Below are 25,382 nucleotides of genomic sequence, written 5' to 3'. Positions count from 1 at the left end.
TTTAGTGTCTATTTAAACATAAACTGACTCTGGGGCGGGGGGGGGGGAGGAGGGGTCAATGCATCTGAGTGAAGCTCTTATTTGAATGAATGAATGAAGCCAGATTTATATAGCGGTACTATGCCCAACGGGCGTCAAAGTTATTATACCAAAGTCGGGCACAGATCTCGGGCCTGTGGCTCACACCGATCCAGGACCCTCTTAATCTGAACTCACTGCACATTTAGTGTCTATTTTAAACCTATGGCTGTCTCAGGGGAGGGGGTCACTGCATCTCAGAGTAGAAGCTCTTCTTTCAGTTATTATACAAAGCCAGGCACGGATCCCGGGCCTGTGGCTCACACCGACCCGTGACTCTCTTAATCTGAACTCAGTGCACATTTAGTGTCTATTTTAAACATATGGCTGTCTCTGTGGAGGGGGGGTATCACTGCATCTCAGAGTGAAGCTCTTATTTCAGTTATTATACCAAAGCAGGGCACTGATCCCGGGCCTGTGGCTCACACCGACCCGTGACTCTCTTAATCTGAACTCACTGCACATTTAGTGTCTATTTTAAACATATGGCTGTCTCTGGGGAGGGGGTCACTGCATCTCAGAGTGAAGCTCTTATTTCAGTTATTATACAAAAGCCGGGCACAGATCCCGGGCCTGTGGCTCACAACGACCCGTGACTCTCTTAATCTGAACTCAGTGCACATTTAGTGTCTATTTTAAACATATGGCTGTCTCGGGGGTGGGGGGGACACTGCATCTCAGAGTGAAGCTCTAATTTCAGTTATTACACCAAAGCCGGGCACGGATCCCGGGCCTGAAGCTCACACCGACCCAGGACTCTCTTAATCTGAACTCAGTGCACATTTAGTGTCTATTTTAAACATATGGCTGTCTCTAAGGGGGGGGTCACTGCATCTCGGAGTGTAGCTCCTATTTCAGTTATTATACCAAAGCACAGCACGGATCCTGGGCCTGTGGCTCACACCGACCCAGGACTCTCTTAATCTGAACTCACTGCACATTTAGTGTCTATTTTAAACATAAACTGACTCTGGGGCGGAGGAGGGGGGGGGGGAGGGGTCAATGCATCTGAGTGAAGCTCTTATTTGAATGAATGAATGAAGCCAGATTTATATAGCGGTACTATGCCCAACGGGCGTCAAGTTATTATACCAAAGTCGGGCACAGATCCCAGGCCTGTGGCTCACACCGACCCAGGACCCTCTTAATCTGAACTCATTGCACATTTAGTGTCTATTTTAAACATATGGCTGTCTCTGGGGAGGGGGGGTCACTGCATCTCAGAGTGAAGCTCTTACTTCAGTTATTATACCGAAGCCGGGCACGGATCCCGGGCCTGAGGTTCATACTGACCCATGACTCTTAATCTGAACTCACTGCACATTTAGTGTCTATTTTAAACATATGGCTATCTCTGGGGGGTGGGGGGGGGGGGGGGGTCAATGCATCTCAGAGTCAAGCTCTTATTTCAGTTATTATACCGAAGCCGGGTACGGATCCCGGGCCTGAGGTTCATACTGACCCATGACTCTTAATCTGAACTCACTGCACATTTAGTGTCTATTTTAAACATATGGCTGTCTATGTGGAGGGGGGGGGGTGTCACTGCATCTCAGAGTGAAGCTCTTTTTTCAGTTATTATACCAAAGTAGGGCACGGATCCCGGGCCTGTGGCTCACACCGACCCGTGACTCTCTTAATCTGAACTCACTGCACATTTAGTGTCTATTTTAAACATATGGCTGTCTCTGGGGAGGGAGTCACTGCATCTCAGAGTGAAGCTCTTATTTCAGCTATTATACAAAAGCCGGGCACGGATCCCGGGCCTGTGGCTCACACCGACCCGTGACTCTCTTAATCTGAACTCACTGCACATTTAGTGTCTATTTTAAACATATGGCTGTCTCTGGGGAGGGGCGTGACACTGCATCTCAGAGTGAAGCTCTTATTTCAGTTATTATACCATAGCAGGGCACGGATCCCGGGCCTGTGGCTCACACCGACCCAGGACTCTCTTAATCTGAACTCACTGCACATTTAGTATCTATTTTAAACATATGGCTGTCTCTGGGGAGGGGGTCACTGCATCTCAGAGTGAAGCTCTTATTTCAGTTATTACACCAAAGCCGGGCACGCATCGTGGGGTGTGAGGCTCACACCGACCCAGGACTCTCTTAATCTGAACTCACTGCACATTTAGTGTCTATTTTAAACATATGGCTGTCTCGGGGGGGGGGCACTGCATCTCAGAGTGAAGCTCTTATTTCAGTTATTATACCAAAGCCGGGCACGGATCCCGGCCCTGTGGCTCATACCGACCCAGGACTCTCTTAATCTGAACTCACTGCACATTTAGCGTCTATTTTAAACATATGGCTGTCTCTGGGGAGGGGGGGTCACTCCATCTCAGAGTGAAGATCTTATTTCAGTTATTATACCGAAGCCGGGCACGGATCCCGGGCCTGAGGTTCATACTGACCGATGACTCTTAATCTGAACTTACTGCACATTTAGTGTCTATTTTAAACATATGGCTGTCTCTGGGGAGGGGGTCACTGCATCTCAGAGTGAAGCTCTTATTACAGTTATTATACAAAAGCCGGGCACAGATCCCGGGCCTGTGGCTCACAACGACCCGTGACTCTCTTAATCTGAACTCAGTACACATTTAGTGTCTATTTTAAACATATGGCTGTCTCGGGGGTGGGGGGGTCACTGCATCTCAGAGTGAAGCTCTAATTTCAGTTATTACACCAAAGCCAGGCACGGATCCCGGGCCTGATGCTCACACCGACCCAGGACTCTCTTAATCTGAACTCAGTGCACATTTAGTGTCTATTTTAAACATATGGCTGTCTCTAAGTGGGGGGGTCACTGCATCTCGGAGTGTAGCTCCTATTTCAGTTATTATACCAAAGCAGGGCACGGATCCCGGGCCTGTGGCTTACACCGACCCAGGACTCTCTTAATCTGAACTCACTGCACATTTAGTGTCTATTTTAAACATAAACTGACTCTGGGGCGGGGGGGGGGGGGAGGAGGGGTCAATGCATCTGAGTGAAGCTCTTATTTGAATGAATGAATGAAGCCAGATTTATATAGCGGTACTATGCCCAACGGGCGTCAAGTTATTATACCAAAGTCGGGCACAGATCCCGGGCCTGTGGCTCACACCGATCCAGGACCCTCTTAATCTGAACTCATTGCACATTTAGTGTCTATTTTAAACCTATGGCTGTCTCGGGGGAGGGGGGGTCACTGCATCTCAGAGTGAAGCTCTTACTTCAGTTATTATACCGAAGCCGGGCACGGATCCCGGGCCTGAGGTTCATACTGACCCATGACTCTCTTAATCTGAACTCAGTGCACATTTAGTGTCTATTTTAAACCTATGGCTGTCTCGGGGGAGGGGGGGTCACTGCATCTCAGACTGAAGCTCTTCTTTCAGTTATTATACCAAAGCCAGGCACGGATCCCGGGCCTGTGGCTCACACCGACCCGTGACTCTCTTAATCTGAACTCAGTGAACATTTAGTGTCTATTTTAAACATATGGCTGTCTCGGGGGTGGGGGGGTCACTGCATCTACGAGTGAAGCTCTAATTTCAGTTATTATACCGAAGCCAAGCTTGGATCCCGGGCCTGTGGCTCACACCGACCCGTGACTCTCTTAATCTGAACTCACTAGTGCCTATATTAAACATAGGGCGGTCTCTGGGGGGGGGGGGGGTTCACTGCATCTCAGAGTGAAGCTCTTATTTCAGTTATTATACCGAAGCCAAGCTTGGATCCCGGGCCTGTGGCTCACACCGACCCGTGACTCTTAATCTGAACTCACTGCACATTTAGTGTCTATTTTAAACATATGGCTGTCTCTGGGGAGGGGGTCACTGCATCTCAGAGTGAAGCTCTTACTTCAGTTATTATACAAAAGCCGGGCACAGATCCCGGGCATGTGGCTCACAACGACCCGTGACTCTCTTAATCTGAACTCAGTGCACATTTAGTGTCTATTTTAAACATATGGCTGTCTTGGGGTGGGGGGGTCACTGCATCTCAGAGTGAAGCTCTAATTTCAGTTATTACACCAAAGCCAGGCACGGATCCCGGGCCTGAGGCTCACACCGACCCAGGACTCTCTTAATCTGAACTCAGTGCACATTTAGTGTCTATTTTAAACATATGGCTGTCTCGGAGGGGCGGGGTCACTGCATCTCAGAGGGAAGCTCTTATTTCAGTTATTAAACCAAAGCCGGGCACGGATCCCGGGACTGTGGCTCACACCGACCCGTGACTCTCTTAATCTGAACTCACTGCACATTTAGTGTCTATTTTAAACATATGGCTGTCTCTGGGGGGGGTCACTGCATCTCAGAGTGAAGCTCTTACTTCAGTTATTATACCGAAGCCGGGCACGGATCCCGGGCCTGAGGTTCATACTGACCCATGACTCTCTTAATCTGAACTCACTGCACATTTAGTGTCTATTTTAAACATATGGCTGTCTAGGTGGAGGGGGGGGGGTGTCACTGCATCTCAGAGTGAAGCTCTTATTTCAGTTATTAAACCAAAGCCGGGCACGGATCCCGGGACTGTGGCTCACACCGACCCGTGACTCTCTTAATCTGAACTCACTGCACATTTAGTGTCTATTTTAAACATATGGCTGTCTCTGGGGAGGGGGTCACTGCATCTCAGAGTGAAGCTCTTATTTCAGTTATTATACCGAAGCCGGGCACGGATCCTGTGGATCACACCGACCCAGGACTCTCTTAATTTGAACTCACTGCACATTTAGTGTCTATTTTAAACATATGGCTGTCTCTGGGGGGAGAAGTCACTGCATCTCAGAGGGAAGCTCTTATTTCAGTTATTACACCAAAGCCGGGCACGGATCCCGGGACTGTGGCTCACACCGACCCGTGACTCTCTTAATCTGAACTCACTGCACATTTAGTGTCTATTTTAAACATATGGCTGTCTATGTGGAGGGGGAGGGTGTCACTGCATCTCAGAGTGAAGCTCTTATTTCAGTTATTATACCAAAGCCGGGCACGGATCCCGGGCCTGTGGCTCACACCGACCCGTGACTCTTAATCTGAACTCACTGCACATTTAGTGTCTATTTTAAACATATGGCTGTCTCTGGGGGGGGTCACTGCATCTCAGAGTGAAGCTCTTACTTCAGTTATTATACCGAAGCCGGGCACGGATCCCGGGACTGTGGCTCACACCGACCCGTGACTCTCTTAATCTGAACTCACTGCACATTTAGTGTCTATTTTAAACATATGGCTGTCTCTGGGGGGAGAAGTCACTGCATCTCAGAGGGAAGCTCTTATTTCAGTTATTACACCAAAGCCGGGCACGGATCCCGGGCCTGTGGCTCACACCGACCTGTGACTCTCTTAATCTGAACTCACTGCACATTTAGTGTCTATTTTAAACATATGGCTGTCTCTGGGGAGGGGGTCACTGCATCTCAGAGTGAAGCTCTTATTTCAGTTATTATACCGAAGCCGGGCACGGATCCCGGGCCTGTGGCTCACACTGACCTGTGACTCTCTTAATCTGAACTCACTGCACATTTAGTGTCTATTTTAAACATATGGCTGTCTCTGGGGGGGGTCACTGCATCTCAGAGTGAAGCTCTTATTTCAGTTATTATACCGAAGCCGGGCACGGATCCCGGGCCTGTGGCTCACACTGACCTGTGACTCTCTTAATCTGAACTCACTGCACATTTAGTGTCTATTTTAAACATATGGCTGTCTCTGGGGGGGGTTACTGCATCTCAGAGTGAAGCTCTTATTTCAGTTATTATACCGAAGCCGGGCACGGATCCTGTGGATCACACCGACCCAGGACTCTCTTAATTTGAACTCACTGCACATTTAGTGTCTATTTTAAACATATGGCTGTCTCTGGGGGGAGAAGTCACTGCATCTCAGAGGGAAGCTCTTATTTCAGTTATTACACCAAAGCCGGGCACGGATCCCGGGCCTGTGGCTCACACCGACCCAGAACTCTATTAATCTGAACTCAGTGCACATTTAGTGTCTATTTAAAACATATGGCTGTCTCTGGGGGGGGGGGGGTCACTGCATCTCAGAGTGAAGCTCTTATTTCAGTTATTATACCGGAGCAGGGCAAGGATCCTGGGGTCTGAGGCTCACACCGACCCAGGACTCTCCTAATCTGAACTCAGTGCACATTTAGTGTCTATTTTAAACATATGGCTGTCTAGGTGGAGGGGGAGGGTGTCACTGCATCTCAGAGTGAAGCTCTTATTTCAGTTATTACACCAAAGCCGGGCACGGATCCCGGGCCTGATGCTCACACCGACCCAGGACTCTCTTAATCTGAACTCAGTGCACATTTAGTGTCTATTTTAAACATATGGCTGTCTCTGAGGGGGGGTCACTGCATCTCGGAGTGAAGCTCTAATTTCAGTTATTACACCAAAGCCGGGCACGGATCCCGGGCCTGATGCTCACACTGACCCAGGACTCTCTTAATCTGAACCCAGTGCACATTTAGTGTCTATTTTAAACATATGGCTGTCTCTGAGGGGGGGTCACTGCATCTCGGAGTGAAGCTCTAATTTCAGTTATTACACCAAAGCCGGGCACGGATCCTGGGCCTGTGGCTCACACCGACCCGTGACTCTCTTAATCTGAACTCACTGCACATTTAGTGTCTATTTTAAACATATGGCTGTCTCTGGGGAGGGGGTCACTGCATCTCAGAGTGAAGCTCTTATTTCAGTTATTATACCAAAGCCGGGCACGGATCCCGGGCCTGTTGCTCACACCAACCCAGGACTCTCTTAATCTGAACTCAGTGCACATTTAGTGTCTATTTAAAACATATGGCTGTCTCTGGGGGGAGAAGTCACTGCATCTCAGAGGGAAGCTCTTATTTCAGTTATTACACCAAAGCAGGGCACGGATCCCGGTCCTGTGGCTCACACCGACCCAGGACTCTCTTAATCTGAACTCAGTGCACATTTAGTGTCTATTTAAAACATATGGCTGTCTAGGTGGAGGGGGGGTCACTGCATCTCAGAGTGAAGCTCTTATTTCAGTTATTATACCGAAGCCGGGCACGGATCCCGGGCCTGTGGCTCACACCGACCCAGGACTCTCTTAATTTGAACTCACTGCACATTTAGTGTCTATTTTAAACATATGGCTGTCTCTGGGGGGAGAAGTCACTGCATCTCAGAGTGAAGCTCTTATTTCAGTTATTACACCAAAGCAGGGCACGGATCCCGGGCCTGTGGCTCACACCGACCCAGGACTCTCTTAATCTGAACTCAGTGCACATTTAGTGTCTATTTAAAACATATGGCTGTCTCGGAGGGGGGGGGGGGTCACTGCATCTCAGAGTGAAGCTCTTATTTCAGTTATTAAACCAAAGCCGGGCACGGATCCCGGGCCTGTGGCTCACACCGACCCGTGACTCTCTTAATCTGAACTCACTGCACATTTAGTGTCTATTTTAAACATATGGCTGTCTAGGTGGAGGGGGGGGGTGTCACTGCATCTCAGAGTGAAGCTCTTATTTCAGTTATTAAACCAAAGCCGGGCACGGATCCCGGGCCTGTGGCTCACACCGACCCGTGACTCTCTTAATCTGAACTCACTGCACATTTAGTGTCTATTTTAAACATATGGCTGTCTCTGGGGGGAGAAGTCACTGCATCTCAGAGGGAAGCTCTTATTTCAGTTATTACACCAAAGCAGGGCACGGATCCCGGGCCTGTGGCTCACACCGACCCAGGACTCTCTTAATCTGAACTCAGTGCACATTTAGTGTCTATTTAAAACATATGGCTGTCTCGGAGGGGGGGGGTCACTGCATCTCAGAGTGAAGCTCTTATTTCAGTTATTAAACCAAAGCCGGGCACGGATCCCGGGCCTGTGGCTCACACCGACCCGTGACTCTCTTAATCTGAACTCACTGCACATTTAGTGTCTATTTTAAACATATGGCTGTCTATGTGGAGATGGGGGTGTCACTGCATCTCAGAGTGAAGCTCTTTTTTCAGTTATTATACCAAAGCCGGGCACGGATCCCGGGCCTGTGGCTCACACCGACCCGTGACTCTTAATCTGAACTCACTGCACATTTAGTGTCTATTTTAAACATATGGCTGTCTAGGTGGAGGGGGGGGGGTGTCACTGCATCTCAGAGTGAAGCTCTTATTTCAGTTATTATACCAAAGCCGGGCACGGATCCTGGGGCCTGTGGCTCACACCGACCCGTGACTCTTAATCTGAACTCACTGCACATTTAGTGTCTATTTTAAACATATGGCTGTCTAGGTGGAGGGGGGGGGGTGTCACTGCATCTCAGAGTGAAGCTCTTATTTCAGTTATTATACCGAAGCCGGGCACGGATCCTGGGCCTGTGGCTCACACCGACCCGTGACTCTCTTAATCTGAACTCACTGCACATTTAGTGTCTATTTTAAACATATGGCTGTCTCTGGGGGGAGAAGTCACTGCATCTCAGAGGGAAGCTCTTATTTCAGTTATTATACCGAAGCCGGGCACGGATCCCGGGCCTGTGGCTCACACCGACCCAGGACTCTCTTAATCTGAACTCACTGCACATTTAGTGTCTATTTTAAACATACGGCTGTCTCTGGGGAGGGGGTCACTGCATCTCAGAGTGAAGCTCTTACTTCAGTTATTATACCGAAGCCGGGCACGGATCCTGGGGCCTGTGGCTCACACCGACCCAGGACTCTCTTAATCTGAACTCACTGCACATTTAGTGTCTATTTTAAACATATGGCTGTCTCTGGGGAGGGGGGGTCACTGCATCTCAGAGTGAAGCTCTTACTTCAGTTATTATACCGAAGCCGGGCACGGATCCTGGGGCCTGTGGCTCACACCGACCCAGGACTCTCTTAATCTGAACTCACTGCACATTTAGTGTCTATTTTAAACATACGGCTGTCTCTGGGGAGGGGGTCACTGCATCTCAGAGTGAAGCTCTTATTTCAGTTATTACACCAAAGCAGGGCACGGATCCCGGGCCTGTGGCTCACACCGACCCAGGACTCTCTTAATCTGAACTCAGTGCACATTTAGTGTCTATTTTAAACATATGGCTGTCTCTGGGGAGGGGGGGTCACTGCATCTCAGAGTGAAGCTCTTACTTCAGTTATTATACCGAAGCCGGGCACGGATCCTGGGGCCTGTGGCTCACACCGACCCAGGACTCTCTTAATCTGAACTCACTGCACATTTAGTGTCTATTTTAAACATACGGCTGTCTCTGGGGAGGGGGTCACTGCATCTCAGAGTGAAGCTCTTATTTCAGTTATTACACCAAAGCAGGGCACGGATCCCGGGCCTGTGGCTCACACCGACCCAGGACTCTCTTAATCTGAACTCAGTGCACATTTAGTGTCTATTTAAAACATATGGCTGTCTCGGAGGGGGGGGGGTCACTGCATCTCAGAGTGAAGCTCTTATTTCAGTTATTAAACCAAAGCCGGGCACGGATCCCGGGCCTGTGGCTCACACCGACCCGTGACTCTCTTAATCTGAACTCACTGCACATTTAGTGTCTATTTTAAACATATGGCTGTCTAGGTGGAGGGGGGGGGTGTCACTGCATCTCAGAGTGAAGCTCTTATTTCAGTTATTAAACCAAAGCCGGGCACGGATCCCGGGCCTGTGGCTCACACCGACCCGTGACTCTCTTAATCTGAACTCACTGCACATTTAGTGTCTATTTTAAACATATGGCTGTCTCTGGGGAGGGGGGTGTCACTGCATCTCAGAGTGAAGCTCTTTTTTCAGTTATTATACCAAAGCCGGGCACGGATCCCGGGCCTGTGGCTCACACCGACCCGTGACTCTTAATCTGAACTCACTGCACATTTAGTGTCTATTTTAAACATATGGCTGTCTAGGTGGAGGGGGGGGTGTCACTGCATCTCAGAGTGAAGCTCTTATTTCAGTTATTATACCAAAGCCGGGCACGGATCCTGGGGCCTGTGGCTCACACCGACCCGTGACTCTTAATCTGAACTCACTGCACATTTAGTGTCTATTTTAAACATATGGCTGTCTAGGTGGAGGGGGGGGGGTGTCACTGCATCTCAGAGTGAAGCTCTTATTTCAGTTATTATACCGAAGCCGGGCACGGATCCCGGGCCTGTGGCTCACACCGACCCGTGACTCTCTTAATCTGAACTCACTGCACATTTAGTGTCTATTTTAAACATATGGCTGTCTCTGGGGAGGGGGTCACTGCATCTCAGAGTGAAGCTCTTATTTCAGTTATTATACCGAAGCCGAGCACGGATCCTGGAGTGTGAGTCTCACACCGACCCAGGACTCTCTTAATCTGAACTCACTGCACATTTAGTGTCTATTTTAAACATATGGCTGTCTCTGGGGAGGGGGGGGTCACTGCATCTCAGAGTGAAGCTCTTATTTCAGTTATTACACCAAAGCAGGGCACGGATCCCGGGCCTGTGGCTCACACCGACCCAGGACTCTCTTAATCTGAACTCAGTGCACATTTAGTGTCTATTTAAAACATATGGCTGTCTCGGAGGGGGGGGGGGTCACTGCATCTCAGAGTGAAGCTCTTATTTCAGTTATTACACCAAAGCCGGGCACGGATCCAGGGCCTGTGGCTCACACCAACCCGTGACTCTCTTAATCTGAACTCACTGCACATTTAGTGTCTATTTTAAACATATGGCTGTCTAGGTGGAGGGGGGGGGGTGTCACTGCATCTCAGAGTGAAGCTCTTATTTCAGTTATTAAACCAAAGCCGGGCACGGATCCCGGGCCTGTGGCTCACACCGACCCGTGACTCTTAATCTGAACTCACTGCACATTTAGTGTCTATTTTAAACATATGGCTGTCTAGGTGGAGGGGGGGGGGTGTCACTGCATCTCAGAGTGAAGCTCTTATTTCAGTTATTATACCAAAGCAAGGCACGGATCCTGTGGCTCACACCGACCCAGGACTCTCTTAATCTGAACTCACTGCACATTTAGTGTCTATTTTAAACATATGGCTGTCTCTGGGGGGGGCCACTGCATCTCAGAGTGAAGCTCTTATTTCAGTTATTATACCGTAGCCGGGCACGGATCCTGGGGCCTGTGGCTCACACCGACCCGTGACTCTTAATCTGAACTCACTGCGCATTTAGTGTCTATTTTAAACATATGGCTGTCTCGGGGGGGGGGGGGGGGTCACTGAATCTCAGAGTGAAGCTCTTATTTCAGGTATTATACCAAACCGGGCACGGATCCTGGGGCCTGTGGCTCACACCGACCCGTGACTCTTAATCTGAACTCACTGCACATTTAGTGTCTATTTTAAACATATGGCTGTCTCTGGGGAGGGGGGGGGGGGTGTCACTGCATCTCAGATTGAAGCTCCTATTTCAGTTATTATACCAAAGCCTGAATGGAAGGTTAGATTCAAGCACTCTTGCCGCTGGCTCGGCCTCCATGCTCCGTCAGGGGTGATGGTGTCTGAACCATCATTGATACCTTTGATAGATTGCAGCATGGATTTACAGTGCTCCATGTGTTCCACTTCCTACATACGTGCATGTTCACTTCAGAATGTTAATGAGGGCAGGTGATGCGTGTGCCCGGGTGAATACCTTTCTAAGAAACAGTCCCGAGGTTGTATTTCAATAAAACAACTTGATATTTGTTTGCGTTTATAGTCATTATTCCCCCCCCCCCCCAGCCCCGCACGTACCCGCGTCAGCAGCGCGCCTCATGGAACGTGGCGGTGTCGGCGTCGTGCGCCCTCGTCTCTGGGGTCAGCTGGCGGCGTCGGCCTCGTGCGCCCCTCGTCTCTGGGGTCAGCTGGCGGCGTCGGCCTCGTGCGCCCCTCGTCTCTGGGGTCAGCTGGCGGCGTGGGCCTCGTGCGCCCTCGTCTCTGGGTTCAGCTGGCGGCGTCGGCCTCGTGCGCCCCTCGTCTCTGGGGTCAGCTGGCGGCGTCGGCCTCGTGCGCCCTCGTCTCTGGGTTCAGCTGGCGGCGTCGGCCTCGTGCGCCCTCGTCTCTGGGGTCAGTTGGCGGCGTCGGCCTCGTGCGCCCCTCGTCTCTGGGGTCAGCTGGCGGCGTCGGCCTCGTGCGCCCTCGTCTCTGGGGTCAGCTGGCGGCGTCGGCCTCGTGCGCCCCTCGTCTCTGGGGTCAGTTGGTGACGTGTGCCTCGTGCGGCTCTTGTCTGTGGGGTCAGCGGTTCACAGCTAACCTTCGGCCGCGCGCCTCCTCGTGCTCCGATACTTCCGGGTTCTTCTCTTACGCCTTTCAGTGACGTGGAGTTGTTCTCCCGTTTCACGCCGCAGGCCTCGGAAGGATGAAAGGCCGGGCCCGCCCGCCATCCCAAGAATGGCGCCGGCCCATTCCCCCATGCTGGTGCCCCTCCCGCCCCCAGCAGGTGTGGGGGCGCCCCTGGATCCTTACCGCCAGACTCCATTCTTCTTGCTAATCCTCCTCCGGGGCCGCCTCAGCCACCCCGTCCGACCCTAACCCCCCCTCCGGCCCGAGGAGCTGGTCTGCGGTGTGGGGGGAGGACCCTGTCCTGTATGCCGAGGATCACCGCCTGACACGCCGTTCTCCAGTCATCCCCCCACCCCCGGGGGCCGCGTCCCCCTCCTCCTTTGGTCTCTGCGGCCCCCACGGACTCCTCGGCATCCCGAGAAGCCCCCCTCCCCCCTCACGGGCGTTGCTCCTACCCCCCCTCTCCCCCTCCACCCGCCTCTCCCCCTCCACACGGGAGCCCCCGTTGCTATCCCTGCATTGTCCTCCTCTGCCTCTCTCTGTTGGTGCCAAAGCCCCGCACCCCCCCCCCTCGCTTATGAACCCCTGCGGTGCCCCCCACCCTCCACTCAGCCCCCCAAGAACACTGCCCCCAGATCGGATTCACTGCTCTGACTCCGGATCCGGCGCGGGCTCTGCTGTGCCCGGCTCAGGGTGGGAAGCTCATTCCACTCGTCCTTGCATTGCTATCAATCCTCTCCATTCTCTACCAGTGCGCACGCATTGCAGTATATTTGGTTGTACATTAAACACACTTACCGTGCGCCCTGCTGTCTGCGCGTTACTTCCTATGTTTGCTACAGTCTGGACTTCTTATGATTCCTACAGTCTGGATGGATTGAAGTGCCTTCCCTTCACGTTTTGTGTTTTGTTTCACCTGCGTTCGTGGTGACTCATTACCTTTCCCCTCTATCACAACATGAGCGTTCTCACAAAACCTAAATAAACTCTGTTGTTGCCTGCGTGTCCGGCCACAAACCCCCTCAGGCCGCAGCAGCTCCTCACCGCCCCTTCTGGGCGCTTTCTGCAGCTTTCCCTCGCCCACAGTGCAGGGCGCGACGGCAGCAGGGCAGCTCGGCTCAGGAGCAGTGACATGTTTTAAAGGGGGCTGCTTGTAGGGGCTGAGATGCCGCCTTCGTCCTGTCAGTCATGGAGTTAGATGCGAGTGCGGCTCCTGTGGTGGCCTCTTTCCTGGACGGCTGGCTCTTTTCGCCTGGTCGGGCGTGGAGCAACCACTGACTGGTCCCCACTTACTGCAGGGTTTGTCAAGAGGGCGAAATTTACACATTGGTTATTTAATGCGATTTTATAGGGCGCAAAGTACTTTACCCGAAGGTGTCAGTGCGCTTTTCAAAAAGGACTAGTTATGTTACATAGACTTCAACATCTAAGCGACAAGCTCAAAAGCTCTAATAAAATTATGAATGATAGTCAGCACAATATTTTAACACATATACCCGTGGTTGGTTATACACTTACAAGTTGCAAATAATTCAAGCATAAGATACTAGCATGCCATGTGTATGTATCCTCTCTGGAACGGCATTGAGGGGAGTTTTAACCGTTACTAAGTTTAGCTAGTAGAGTTGTTTGTATCACCCAGTTGAATACCCTCCACCTGCTGTGCAGGAATATACCCAGGGTGGATCACATTTTTGACCTCTAATCAAGCTAAAAAATTTGCCCAGCAGCAACATTTGTGCTGCTGTGGGGTTCTAATCCTGATACCTTTATAAACTCTAGGCAGATTGCAGCACAGTTGGTATTCGCCTTACTGTGCATAACAGTTCTGTACTTGTAATGCCTCACAAAGACCAGGATATCTAGTTTTCTGGGCTAACAAAAGGGCAGACGTTTTTCTAGCCTTCCTCAAGGTTTATTTACACTCCACCCTGGCATATTTCAGCCTTGGTGAGGACAGTGAATATGGGGGCATGGGTAATGTTTTGCATTGGTAGGCTGGCAAGCTCAAATGAAATAGATGCACCCATTGTCAGCAGACCTAGCTCAGGTAAACAGTACTCCCGTTTGGCACGCATATGAAATTGTTCATGTGGGTTGGGCTTTGTGTGAGGTTGGACCAAGGGGTTGCCCTACAGTGAGGTATTAGGATACGTTTTAAGTCCTGCAGCTTGCAACCCCCGCAAGGGCCCCGTCTTGCTGTAGGTGCAAGGTTATGGGTGGTGTTATATATATGGATGCTATGACAGATAATAAATAATAATAATAATAATAATCCACATTTGTAAAGCGCACAATCACCCGTAAGGGTCTCTAGGCGCTGGGGGCCGTCGGGAAGATTAAGCAAGCTATTGTCCAGAGTCACATGGTGCTGGGCTAATCTGCCGCCGGCGCTGGGGATCGAACCGTGATCCCCAGATTCCAGCGTCAGTCGCCCTGGCCGCGGCGCCACACCTCTCCATGACAGGAGAGTGAACCATGCGGCAAGAATTGCGAAACATTCAGCATCATGTTTTAACCCAATGACCAAGACAGAGTCTTGAATCATTAGGCCACAGGGAAGCACAACAGAATAATTCTAAACCTGTGGTATCTGGTTTTTCCCGCCCTCCACCCCTCGCTATCCTCGGAGGGGATTTCCAAGAATACCATGTGGTAGATACAGGACGAAGAGCCTGAATGGTGTGGCACGCTATGCCAGGAAAAGTTTACAGCTTAAAAGTTTTAACCCTATGCCATGATAGGCTAATCGTCCAGGCCAGAATCATGGGGCCACCGGGTAACTCGACTAGGTATGTTTTAGCGTACAGAGGGCACATGTGGTTTGGTGCAGGGTAATTCCACCCACTCCACCATGTGCCAGCCAGAGGGGGGGTGACTGGTCTTAGAGGAATATACTTTATTAATCTATACTGATTGGCATTAGCACTTTCACTTTCCTGAGGCGGAAAGCCAGGAAAGTTAGGCAGCACATCTCAACTCTGGTTTTAAAAATTTGTTTTAATCTGTTTTTACCTTCTTCTCTTGCTCATTTTGCACTCGGCTACCTTCATTGCACTGTGTATCACCCCGCGCAGCCGATTAGGCGCTGTCGCAGGTTGATCCGGGGGTGAGCTGCCATCTTGCAGGGAGGCGCAGGGTTGGCGGTCTAGTTCTTTCGACCCTCCCGCCCTCTCAGGTATTTAAATCGCGCTGTTCCTGCCGCGCGCTGATTGGCATTAGCACTTTCACTTTCCTGAGGCGGAAAGCCGGGAAAGTTAGGCAGCACATCTCAACTTTGGTTTTAAAAATTTGTTTTAATCTGTTTTTACCTTGTTCTCTGCTCACTTGCTCATTTTGCACTCGGCTACCTTCATTGCACTGTGTATCACCCCGCGCAGCCGATTAGGCGCTGTCGCGGGTTGATCCGGGGGTGAGCCGCCATCTTGCAGGGAGGCGCAGGGTTGGCGGTCTAGTTCTTTCGACCCTCCCACCCTCTTCCTGTTTAAATGTCTGGCACCTCCCATCCGCGCAGCGAGTCGGGCCGATGGCGCTCCCGTCTGCGCCCATACGGGCCCAGGGGCCACGACCCCTGACCAATTTACGTCACCTAGGCTCATCTATGGAGCTGATCAATTGCATGCTTTGAGACCCATACCTATCCATGCAGCTGTTACCTTTGACATGCTTGATAAGTTCCCACAATTTTGCCCCCATTGCACTTTCTCTTTGGATGTCCCACAGTTATGTAACTGTTTTGTTCAGCGGACCATTACTCCTTTTTACCCTAGTTATACCTTTCTCAGCTTGAATTGTCGCTCCCTGCATAAGCATAAACGTGAGATTTTTGATCTTCTCACTGATGATTCCCCTGATGCGTTATTCATCACTGAAACATGGCTCCACAAGAGCTCCGGTCCAGACATCGCGGAAGCTTTACCCGTTGGCTACGCCATTGCTAAAAGTGACCGACCCAAGAAAACCGGGGGTGGCATTGCAATTATATTTAAGAACGCATATCTATGCCAACTCGATCCGGTCACCTTATGCAATTGTGAGGCAGCGTATTTCAAGCTTGCTCTTCATCCTAAGGTCACCCTCACTGGTCTTTTAGTGTATCGTCCTCCTGGCCCAGCTAATGCCTGGCTGGTACAATTCTCGGATTATATAGCTTCGGTTTTAACATCCTCCAGCAACTTCTTGGTTGTTGGGGATCTGAATATCCACTTGGAGAACCTGCCAGGTCTTTAACCACGCTAAAAAGTACCTCCATCCTAATAACGTGCACTCGCATGTCCTCTCTCTCCCTCCCCCCATCCCCCAATCCTGGGCCCACTTCAAGTCCCTGGCCGCAATGGTTTGTCTCGTGTAATGCTACCGGTCAGTGTTCTTGCGAACCCTGATTTTAAATCTTCCTCCTCCCTGATGAAAACCAGCTCAGTAAGGCAGGCGGCTGCTTGGAATGTTGAAAAATGTACTCTGTGATGGCAGAACGCGGAGATAGACAAGCGGGATCCCCGTAGGACACTAAATACCCATTCTAGGGCTGGGAACATCGAGCCCTCTAGGGGAGTGCCCTTCTTTGAAGTGAATCCCATCTCCATTGGAAAGTCAACCCCTTACATGCAAAAGTCCCACCCCTATGTAATTAGCATTTGTTCAAGGAGTCAAGTCAAGTCAAGTCATAAAATTTATATAGCGCACTACATACCCAGAGGGTTTCAAGGCGCTTAGGAGGGGGAGGAGGATTATTTGTCAAATATCCACGTTTTAAGCTGCTTTCTGAACGCTAGGTGATTCTGGGTGAGGCGAAGGTAAGCGGGGAGTGAGTTCCATGTTTTGGCAGCCAGGTATGAGAAGGATCTGCCTCCCATGGTGGTCTTGTTGATGCGAGGTACAGTGGCGAAGGCTTGGCTGGAAGAGCGAAGTTGGCGGGAGGGGGTGTAGAAGGACAGTCGAGAGTTGAGGCAATCTGGTCCGATGTCGTAGAGTGATTTGTGTGCGTGGGTAAGCAGACGAAAAGTAATCCTCTTATTGACGGGTAGCCAGTGGAGGTCTTTAAGGTGACCAGAGATGTGTTCGTTGCGTGGGATGTCTAATATGAGCCTGGCTGAGGCGTTTTGGATTCGTTGTAGTTTCTTCTGGAGTTTAGCGGTGGTACCTGCGTAGAGGGTGTTTCCATAGTCCAGTCGGCTCGTGACTAGAGCGTGGGTGACCGTTTTCCTTGTTTCGGAGGGGATCCAGCGAAATGTTTTTCTGAGCATGCGAAGAATGTTAAAGCAGGAAGAGGATACGGCGCTGACTTGTCTGTTCATTGAGAGTGAAGAATCCAGGATGACGCCAAGGTTCCGTGCGTGGTCTGTCGGGATGGGTGCATTTCCGAGGGCTTCCGGCCACCAGGAGTCGTCCCATGCAGAGGGGGATTTACCTAAGATGAGGACTTCTGTTTTGTCTGAGTTCAGTTTCAGACGGCTTTGTTTCATCCATTCGGCGACTTCTTTCATTCCTTCGTGTAGGTTAGTTTTGGCGGTGCTGGGGTCCTTGGTGAGAGATAGGATCAGTTGAGTGTCATCCGCGTAAGAGATGATGTTGAGGTTGTGTTGGCGGGCGATGGCCGCGAGGGGGCTCATGTATACGTTGAAGAGGGTGGGACTGAGTGAGGATCCTTGTGGTACGCCGCAGATGATTTCAGAGGCCTCGGACTTGAATGGTGGGAGGCGGACTCTCTGGGTTCTTCCGGTGAGGAACGAGGTGATCCATTCCAGTGCCTTTCCTTGGATTCCGATGTTTCTGAGGCGTTGTAAAAGGGTGCTGTGGCAGACTGTGTCGAAGGCTGCAGAGAGGTCGAGGAGGATGAGGGCGACTGTGTCTCCATTGTCCAGTAGAGTTCGAATGTCGTCTGTTGCTGCGATGAGGGCGGTCTCAGTGCTGTGTTTGGCTCGGAAGCCAGATTGTGAGGGGTCGAGTGATTTGTTGGCTTCGAGGAAGGCGGCGAGCTGGTTGTTGACAGCTTTCTCGATGACTTTGGCCGGGAATGGAAGAAGCGAGATGGGGCGGTAGTTTTTGAGTTCGGTGGGGTCTGCTGTTGGTTTTTTCAGAAGGGCGGTGAGTTCAGCGTGTTTCCAGTCTTCTGGGAAGGTAGCGGAATGGAAGGAGCAGTTGATGACGTCTCGGAGGTGCGGAGCTATGACGGAGTCTGCTTTGTTGAAGATGTGGTGAGGGCATGGGTCAGTGGGGGATCCAGAGTGGATGGAATTCATCAGGCGGATGGTGTCCTCAGTGGAGATTGGGTTCCAGGCTATAAGGGTGTTAACAGGGGGAAGATGGTCAGCTGATGGTAGGGTGGGTTGGCTTCCGGGTTGGATGTCAAAGCTGTTGTGGATGTCAGCAATCTTGTTGTGGAAAAAAGAGGCTAGGGAATCGCAGAGGGTTTGAGAGTGGGTGATGTCGTTGGAGTTGGCCGAGGGGTTGGAAAATTCCTTGACGATGTTGAAAAGTTCCTTGCTGTTGTGGGCGTTGTTGTCAAGTCGATCCTTGAATGCTGTTTTCTTGGCTTTTCGGATCAGTTGGTGGTGAGTACGGATGGCGCTTTTGAAGGCGTCCTTGGTGCTGGTGGATGGGTCTTTTTTCCAGGCCTTTTCAAGGGAGCGGCAGAGTTTCTTGGACTTCTTGAGGTCATCGTTGAACCATGAGGCCTTCTTGATGCCAAGTTTATGTTGACGTTTTTTCAGTGGTGCTAAGGTGTCAGCGGTGTTGGATAACCATAGGGTGAGGTTGGAGGCGGCTTCGTTGGCGTTAGAAGAGAGGGCTGGGGAGGTTAGAAGGAGCGATGTGGAGATCTGCTCCGTGGTGATTTTGTTCCAGTTTCTTTGTAGAGTTGGTTGGAGGTGGATGATGGGTTTCGGCTTGTTGTAGGTGAAGTGAACGCAGCTGTGGTCAGTCCAGAGGAGATCCGTAGTGTGGCTGAAAGAGACATGGTTGCTGGAGGTGAAGATGGGGTCGAGTGTGTGACCTGCGATGTGGGTGGGGGAGGTGACCAGTTGTTTAAGTCCGAGGTTGGCGAGGTTGTCCGAGAGGGTGGCGGTGTTGCGGTCGTTGATCTTTTCAAGGTGGAAGTTGAGGTCTCCCAGAAGGATGTAGTCTTTGGAGGGGAGCGCGTGTGGGGTGATGAAGTCTGTGATGTCTTCACTGAATTTTGCGCGGGGTCCTGGTGGTCTGTAGAGGAGGGTGCCTCGGAGTGTGGTTTTGGGGTCGATGTGGATCTGGAAGTGAAGGTGTTCGGAGTTAGCGAGGTTGGTGTCAGAGCTGGTTGAGATGCGGATTGATTTCTTATGGACGATAGCGATTCCTCCTCCTGTATGGTCGGTGCGGTCTTTGCGTGTGATCTTATAGTCATCAGGGATAGCGATGGCGATGTCAGGGGCGGAGGAAGCGTTCATCCATGTTTCCGTTAGGAAGGCGACGTCAGGAGAGATGGTGTCTAGTAGGTTCCAAAGGTCAATGGCGTGCCTGTGGACCGAGCGGGTGTTGAGAAGGATGCATTCTAGGTGGTTGGGGTCGGTTGGGGTCGGTGTTGTGGTCGTAGCGGAGATGTTGTCGGTGCCGCTGAATTTGCAGGAGTAGCATGAGAAAGGTCCATGGGTGCGTCCAGGAGCGGCTTGGACGCAGTTGGGGGCGCGACCGGGGTTAAGGGCTAGGAGGGTGGCTGCATCGTAGGTGACGCGGGGGGGCTGGGTAGCGCGAGGGGCAGGGGGTCTGGCGCTGGGCGCGGTCCAGGCGCGGACGGGCGTAGACGGGCTTACCTTTGGCGCACCTTCGGCGCGGATTGGGCGCGGTCGCTGCGCGTGAACGCTGCGCGCATGGGCTACTGTCATATATGGATGGTGGGAAGGGGGAGGGGCGAGGGCGGCTCAGCTGGGAGGCGTGGCGGGCTCAAGGGACGGAGCACAACAACAACAAGCTCAAAATGGAGGGGAGGGCAGAGCAGGGCGCCGGGGGATCTTACAAACAATGCGCAGGTCGGGTTAAAATGAGCAAGATATGAAAAACGGAATGCACACGCTCTTAAAATGGCAAACTAGTCACAGTGCAGCTTTGAGATAATCACGATATGATAAACTAAATGCACGCGCTCTCAAATCGCCAGAATTGGACACAGTGCAGCATGAGAAATAATCAAGTAATGAGAACTGAATGCACACGCTCTTAAGACGCAAAGCTGAGTAGCAGAGCAGCTTAGAAGTAACGATACCACGTTGTAGAGGGAGCGCAGGCAGGGGAGCGATCACTCGAGCCAGAAGCGAGGACCCTTTACCGTTTTGACAAGAGGTTTGCCCATCCCAATTTAGAGAGCCCCCACCCTTTTGATGATTGCCCTGTCCTCAGAGACGTTTGCTTTGTTAAAATTCTTAAGAGAGAGGCCTTCCTCGTTTGGGTTAGTTCTGACTATTTGGCATGAGTTGTGTCTACTTCGATGTAGCCTGGCGCTTTACAAGCTTAATAATTCCATACAGTCGCAGAGGTTTCCTTTGAATCCGTATTTTCTTTCAGAATGCCTTCCCTCCAGTGATTTAGCATCAGTCAGAAACGTTGTATACCCTACACCAAATCAAGTCATTTCTGTCGTCTTGAGGACTGCCTGCAACAGGAACATCGAATTGAAACCACAGTTACGAATTTGTCCAGTCTCTGAAACAATGTAAAAGGAATATGTTTGGGGAAACCTCTGCCTCCTCCCCCTCCCCAGCCAGCTTGGTGCCGCCAGCACCTCCGCTCTCTCTCCCCGCACACAGCCTTGCTCGCATTTCTCCTCCCCCTCCCCAGCCGCCAGCACCTCCCCTCCCTCTCCCTGCAGTTTCACGGCCGCCAGGCCGTGTCTCCCTTTATTTTTTCAGCCTCCCCTTTTTTCAGCCCCTGTTGTGCCGCCCGACTTGTTTCTGTTTGTTTTCTTGTTGCTATTTTTTTTGGTTTGGTGTCATGTGAGTTGCTTTGCAGAGAGCATGACGCCCAGCCCAGTTCGCCCTCCGGTTGGGTGACTTGGCAGTGTGGTGGACGTCACGGATATGTGTTGCCCTGGACTAATGCAGGCGTTAACATAAAACTGGAGTTTGGGAGGGGCTTGGAACACATGTGTAGGACGTTTTCTTGCGTCACTGGGGAATCTAGTGAGTGTGCGCTTTCCAAAACGAACCTATTCAAAACAGGCATTTAATTTGTTTGAAATCGATGACTGGGACGAATTACCTGATAACAACGTTCATTTTCTTTCTTTTTAGCATCACATGGCAGTCTGAAAATATAATTCTTAATCAGTGTTGCAGAATTGTGCACTTTAATGTTTTTAGGTCTTGCGGACAGACAGCTGTAGTTATTCATCAGAGATGCCATTTTACCACACAGTACAGAGAGAGTGTGCTTTTGGTCCAGCCATTTGCTGTTGACTTTTTTATCCGCTGGTACGATAGTCATGGCAATGTAAGGAAGGCTGCATGAGTTTGACATTATTTTCCGACTGGGTGTTGTGATAGGGTGAGGTTATATGAAGATCCTTTTCCCTGTGCAACAGTTCATTCTGCACCTCTTCACAGCTCAGTGTCCTGTTGTGCAGGATGTGGCCCCTCTCTCAGCTGTTTAGCTTCTGCCTTTGCCAGTGCTTGTTGAATTGTGTCGTAAGCACAGTCCATTGCAACCGCGGAGCCCAGCCATTTGAGGTGTTATTTTTTTTCATACAGGCATACAGCCAAAGGGACCTAGATGTTGCTTCACACAGTACCAAGGCCATTTCACCCCCTCACCCACTCATCCTCACACACCCTCACTCACCCTCACACCCTCAACCCCCTCACAACCCTCTCACCCTCACTCACCCTCACCTGCCCTCACACACCCTTGCTCTCACCCCCTCACCCTGACACACCCTGTCACACTCACACCCTAACCCTCACACCCCCTCACCCTCACCCCCCTCACTCACCTTCACACACCCTCACTCACCCTCACCCACCCTCACACACCTTCACACCCCCTCATACACCCACTCACCCTCACACACCCTTACCCTCACCCCCTCACCCTCTCACACCCTCAGTCACCCTCACACTCACACTTCCTCACCATCACACGCCCTCACATCCTCTCACCCTCACAAACCCTCACCCACCCACCCTCACACCCTCACCCCCTCACCCTCACACCCTCACTCATCCTCCCCCCCTTATCCTCACACACCCTCACTCACCCTCACACCCTCACCCCCCTCACAACCCTCTCACCCTCACTCAGCCTCACACCCTCACACACCCTCACCCACACACACTCACCCTCGCACCCTTTCACTATCCCCCCCCTCACCCTCACACACCCTTACCCTCATCCCCTCACCCTCACACACCCTCAGTCACCCTCACCCTCTCACCCCCTAACCCTCACCCCCTCACCCCCTCACACACCCTCACTCACCCTCACACACCCTCACCCTCACACCCCTCACACACCCTCACCCTCACACCCCCTCACTCACCCCCACCCTCACACACCCACTCACCCTCACCCTCACACCCTCACACCACTCAGTGCTACAACACATATTGTGTTACAATAGGTGTCACATTTGCGAAAGATAAAACTATTGGCATTGTAAATAACAAAGCTATTAATTTCGCTATTTTCAAAACAAGCACATAAATAAAAAATGTGCCCTTTACAATACCAATAGCTCAAACTTTCCTAATGCGAGACCTATTGCATTGCTTTGCTTCTCTCCCCTGCTGCACTCTCCTGCTCTCTAGAGATGTGGCCTAACAACCAGAGCTGCCATCTAAGTCACGTAAATACAAAACATGTTGCATTCCAAATGCTATAGGTGTCACATTCGCGAAAGTTATAACTATTGGCATTGTAAATGACAAAGCTATCAATTTAGCTATTTTAAAAACCAACACATAAATAAAATATTTGTCATTTACAAGACCAATAGCTCCAACTTTTCTAATGCGAGACCTATTGCATTTCCAATGCTTGTTTCTAATATACTCCACCTACATTGCTTTTCGGCATTGCCTGTTCTTTGGTCTGACCATTATTTAATTAGGTTTACTTTTACTCCTACTGAAGCATTGCCTCACTGTAGGGCCCCAGTGAGTATTCGAAAGAGAGACTGGAAAAAGTTGGACATTTGCTCTCTAGACAGAGCTCTTGCCACTCACTTACCCACCAGCCTACCAAATTCGGTTGACGTGGAAACCGCTGCCACCGCTGTCAACTCCTGGCTCCTTGAAGCCTTTGACATCTGCCTTCCCTTTGTCCATAAGAAGATGAAAATCCATAGAACACCTGCCCCATGGTATAATGAGACATTACAAACTGATGAATCTCGATGTAAAAAATTGGAACGCGCCTGGAGAAGGGATTACTCTCCTTCAGCTGGCCTTACTTATAAAAATGAGTTGAAGCGTTACCATAAAGCATGTACCCTAACAAGGGCAAATTATGCAAATAAAATGATCTCGGAAGCGGTTAACAAATCTAAAGTACTTTTTAGCGTGGTTAAAGACCTGGCAGGTTCTCAGACTACGGCCAAACCTCCCCCCCTGTCAAACAGCAAGTGCGATGAACTCGCTCAGTACTTTATCGCTAAAATTGAAAATATTTATCAGGATATCTCCGTTCAAAGAGACAGCAACATCTCTGCGACTCTGCCCCCTAATTTAGGGGCGGTCACTGACTCTCCTGCTGCGTCCCTGGCATTACTTCTGTCCTGGCCTGATCTTCACCCCTCCACTCTCTTGGAGATCCTGTGCAAGGTTAAGTCAGGCTCTCCGATTGATCCCTTGCCTATCCCTATACTGCGCCTTCTGGATACCCCTCAACTCTCTATGATTTGCACCTTACTTAATCAGTCACTCAACACTGCTGTCGTCCCTGGTTGTTGGAAGCACGCAATGGTTACCCCGTTGTTGAAAAAACCCACTGCTGATCCCACGGTTCCTTCCAACTTTCGTCCTATTTCTTTATTACCTGCATTTTCTAAAATCTTAGAGAGGCACATTCACCAGCACCTGTCCCAGTTTGTGGCAACTAATAACTTGCTACATCCCTCTCAGTCTGGTTTCCGTCCTGGTTTTTCCACCGAGACCACTCTTCTTGGCGTAACAGAAAATCTTCGCCTGCTGCTGGACCGAGGTGATACAGTTGCTCTGATATTACTCGATCTCAGTGCAGCTTTTGACACTGTATCCCACAACATACTCCTCAGATCCCTCGCGGCTATTGGCATCCGTGGACTAGCCTTGGACTGGCTTACATCTTTCCTGAAGGACCGGACTTTCCAAATCTTTTCTCACTTCTAAAACTTATTCTTCCCCTCACGGTGTGCCCCAAGGCTCGATCCTCAGTCCCCTCCTCTTCAATCTTTACGTCACTCCCTTGGCACTTATTGCAAAACGTTCTGGACTTAATTTATTTACTTATGCGGACGATTCTCAAATCGTCTTTTCTTTATCCCAAGTTGACCCTGCCTCGACCTCCCCCTTGCAGGCGGGTCTCAGCGAATTATCCAACTGGATGAACCACAACCTGCTCAAATTAAATGGTGGGAAGACCGAGGTTTTGGTACTTGGGAATAAACCCGACCTCTGGAGCCCTAGGCACTGGCCAGCTGCTATGGGTTCTTTACCTTCCCCTTCCAAATATGTGCGTAATCTTGGGGTGATCATCGACAATGGTTTATCCATGAAATGTCAGGCCAACAAAGTGGCAGCCACCTGCTTTACCATCCTGCGGTGGCTGAGAAAAATCTTTTGGATGTTACCATCCGAAACGCAGAAGTCCGTAGTGGATGCCTTGGTGACCTCCAGGTTGGACTATGGCAACGTACTCTACCTGGGGTCTACCAAGGCAGTCACACGGCGTCTTCAATTGGTCCAAAATGCCGCCGCTCAGCTTCTCTGTGGCTGTCGTAAAACCGATCACATCACAGAACGCCTTCGGGAGCTCCATTGGCTCCGTTTTGAAAGTCGAGTAAAGTTCAAGGCTTTGAGCTACATGCACAAGATCAAGGCGGGGGTAGCACCCTTGTATCTTCAGTCCCTTGTCAAACCCTACACT

The 25,382-nt window shown here is 50.7% G+C and overlaps 2 protein-coding genes across 4 annotated transcripts in view; both read right to left on the bottom strand.

Moving 5' to 3' along the window:
- LOC144806406 (uncharacterized) overlaps window positions 1-12,728 on the bottom strand; it is a 44,644-nt gene extending 31,916 nt beyond the window's left edge. Inside the window, exons 1-2 of one of the 3 annotated variants that reach the window (XM_078672767.1) lie at window positions 12,173-12,728; window positions 11,772-11,839 (exon numbers count right to left, since the gene is read on the bottom strand). The gene's annotated coding sequence lies outside the window, so the exon portion shown is untranslated. Of the gene's footprint in view, window positions 1-11,771; window positions 11,948-12,153 lie in introns of all 3 variants that reach the window. The other 2 variants (XM_078672766.1, XM_078672765.1) reach the window with 2 other exon arrangements.
- Window positions 1-25,382, bottom strand: part of LOC144806426 (uncharacterized) — a 557,808-nt gene that overhangs the window by 113,832 nt on the left and 418,594 nt on the right. The window lies entirely within an intron of this gene.

The sequence above is a fragment of the Lissotriton helveticus genome, assembly GCF_964261635.1.
Source record: "Lissotriton helveticus chromosome 1_1 unlocalized genomic scaffold, aLisHel1.1 SUPER_1_unloc_7, whole genome shotgun sequence".
Classification (NCBI taxonomy): domain Eukaryota; kingdom Metazoa; phylum Chordata; class Amphibia; order Caudata; family Salamandridae; genus Lissotriton; species Lissotriton helveticus.
Note: the sequence above shows the minus strand (reverse complement) of the source record. Positions and strands in the feature narration are given on the sequence as shown.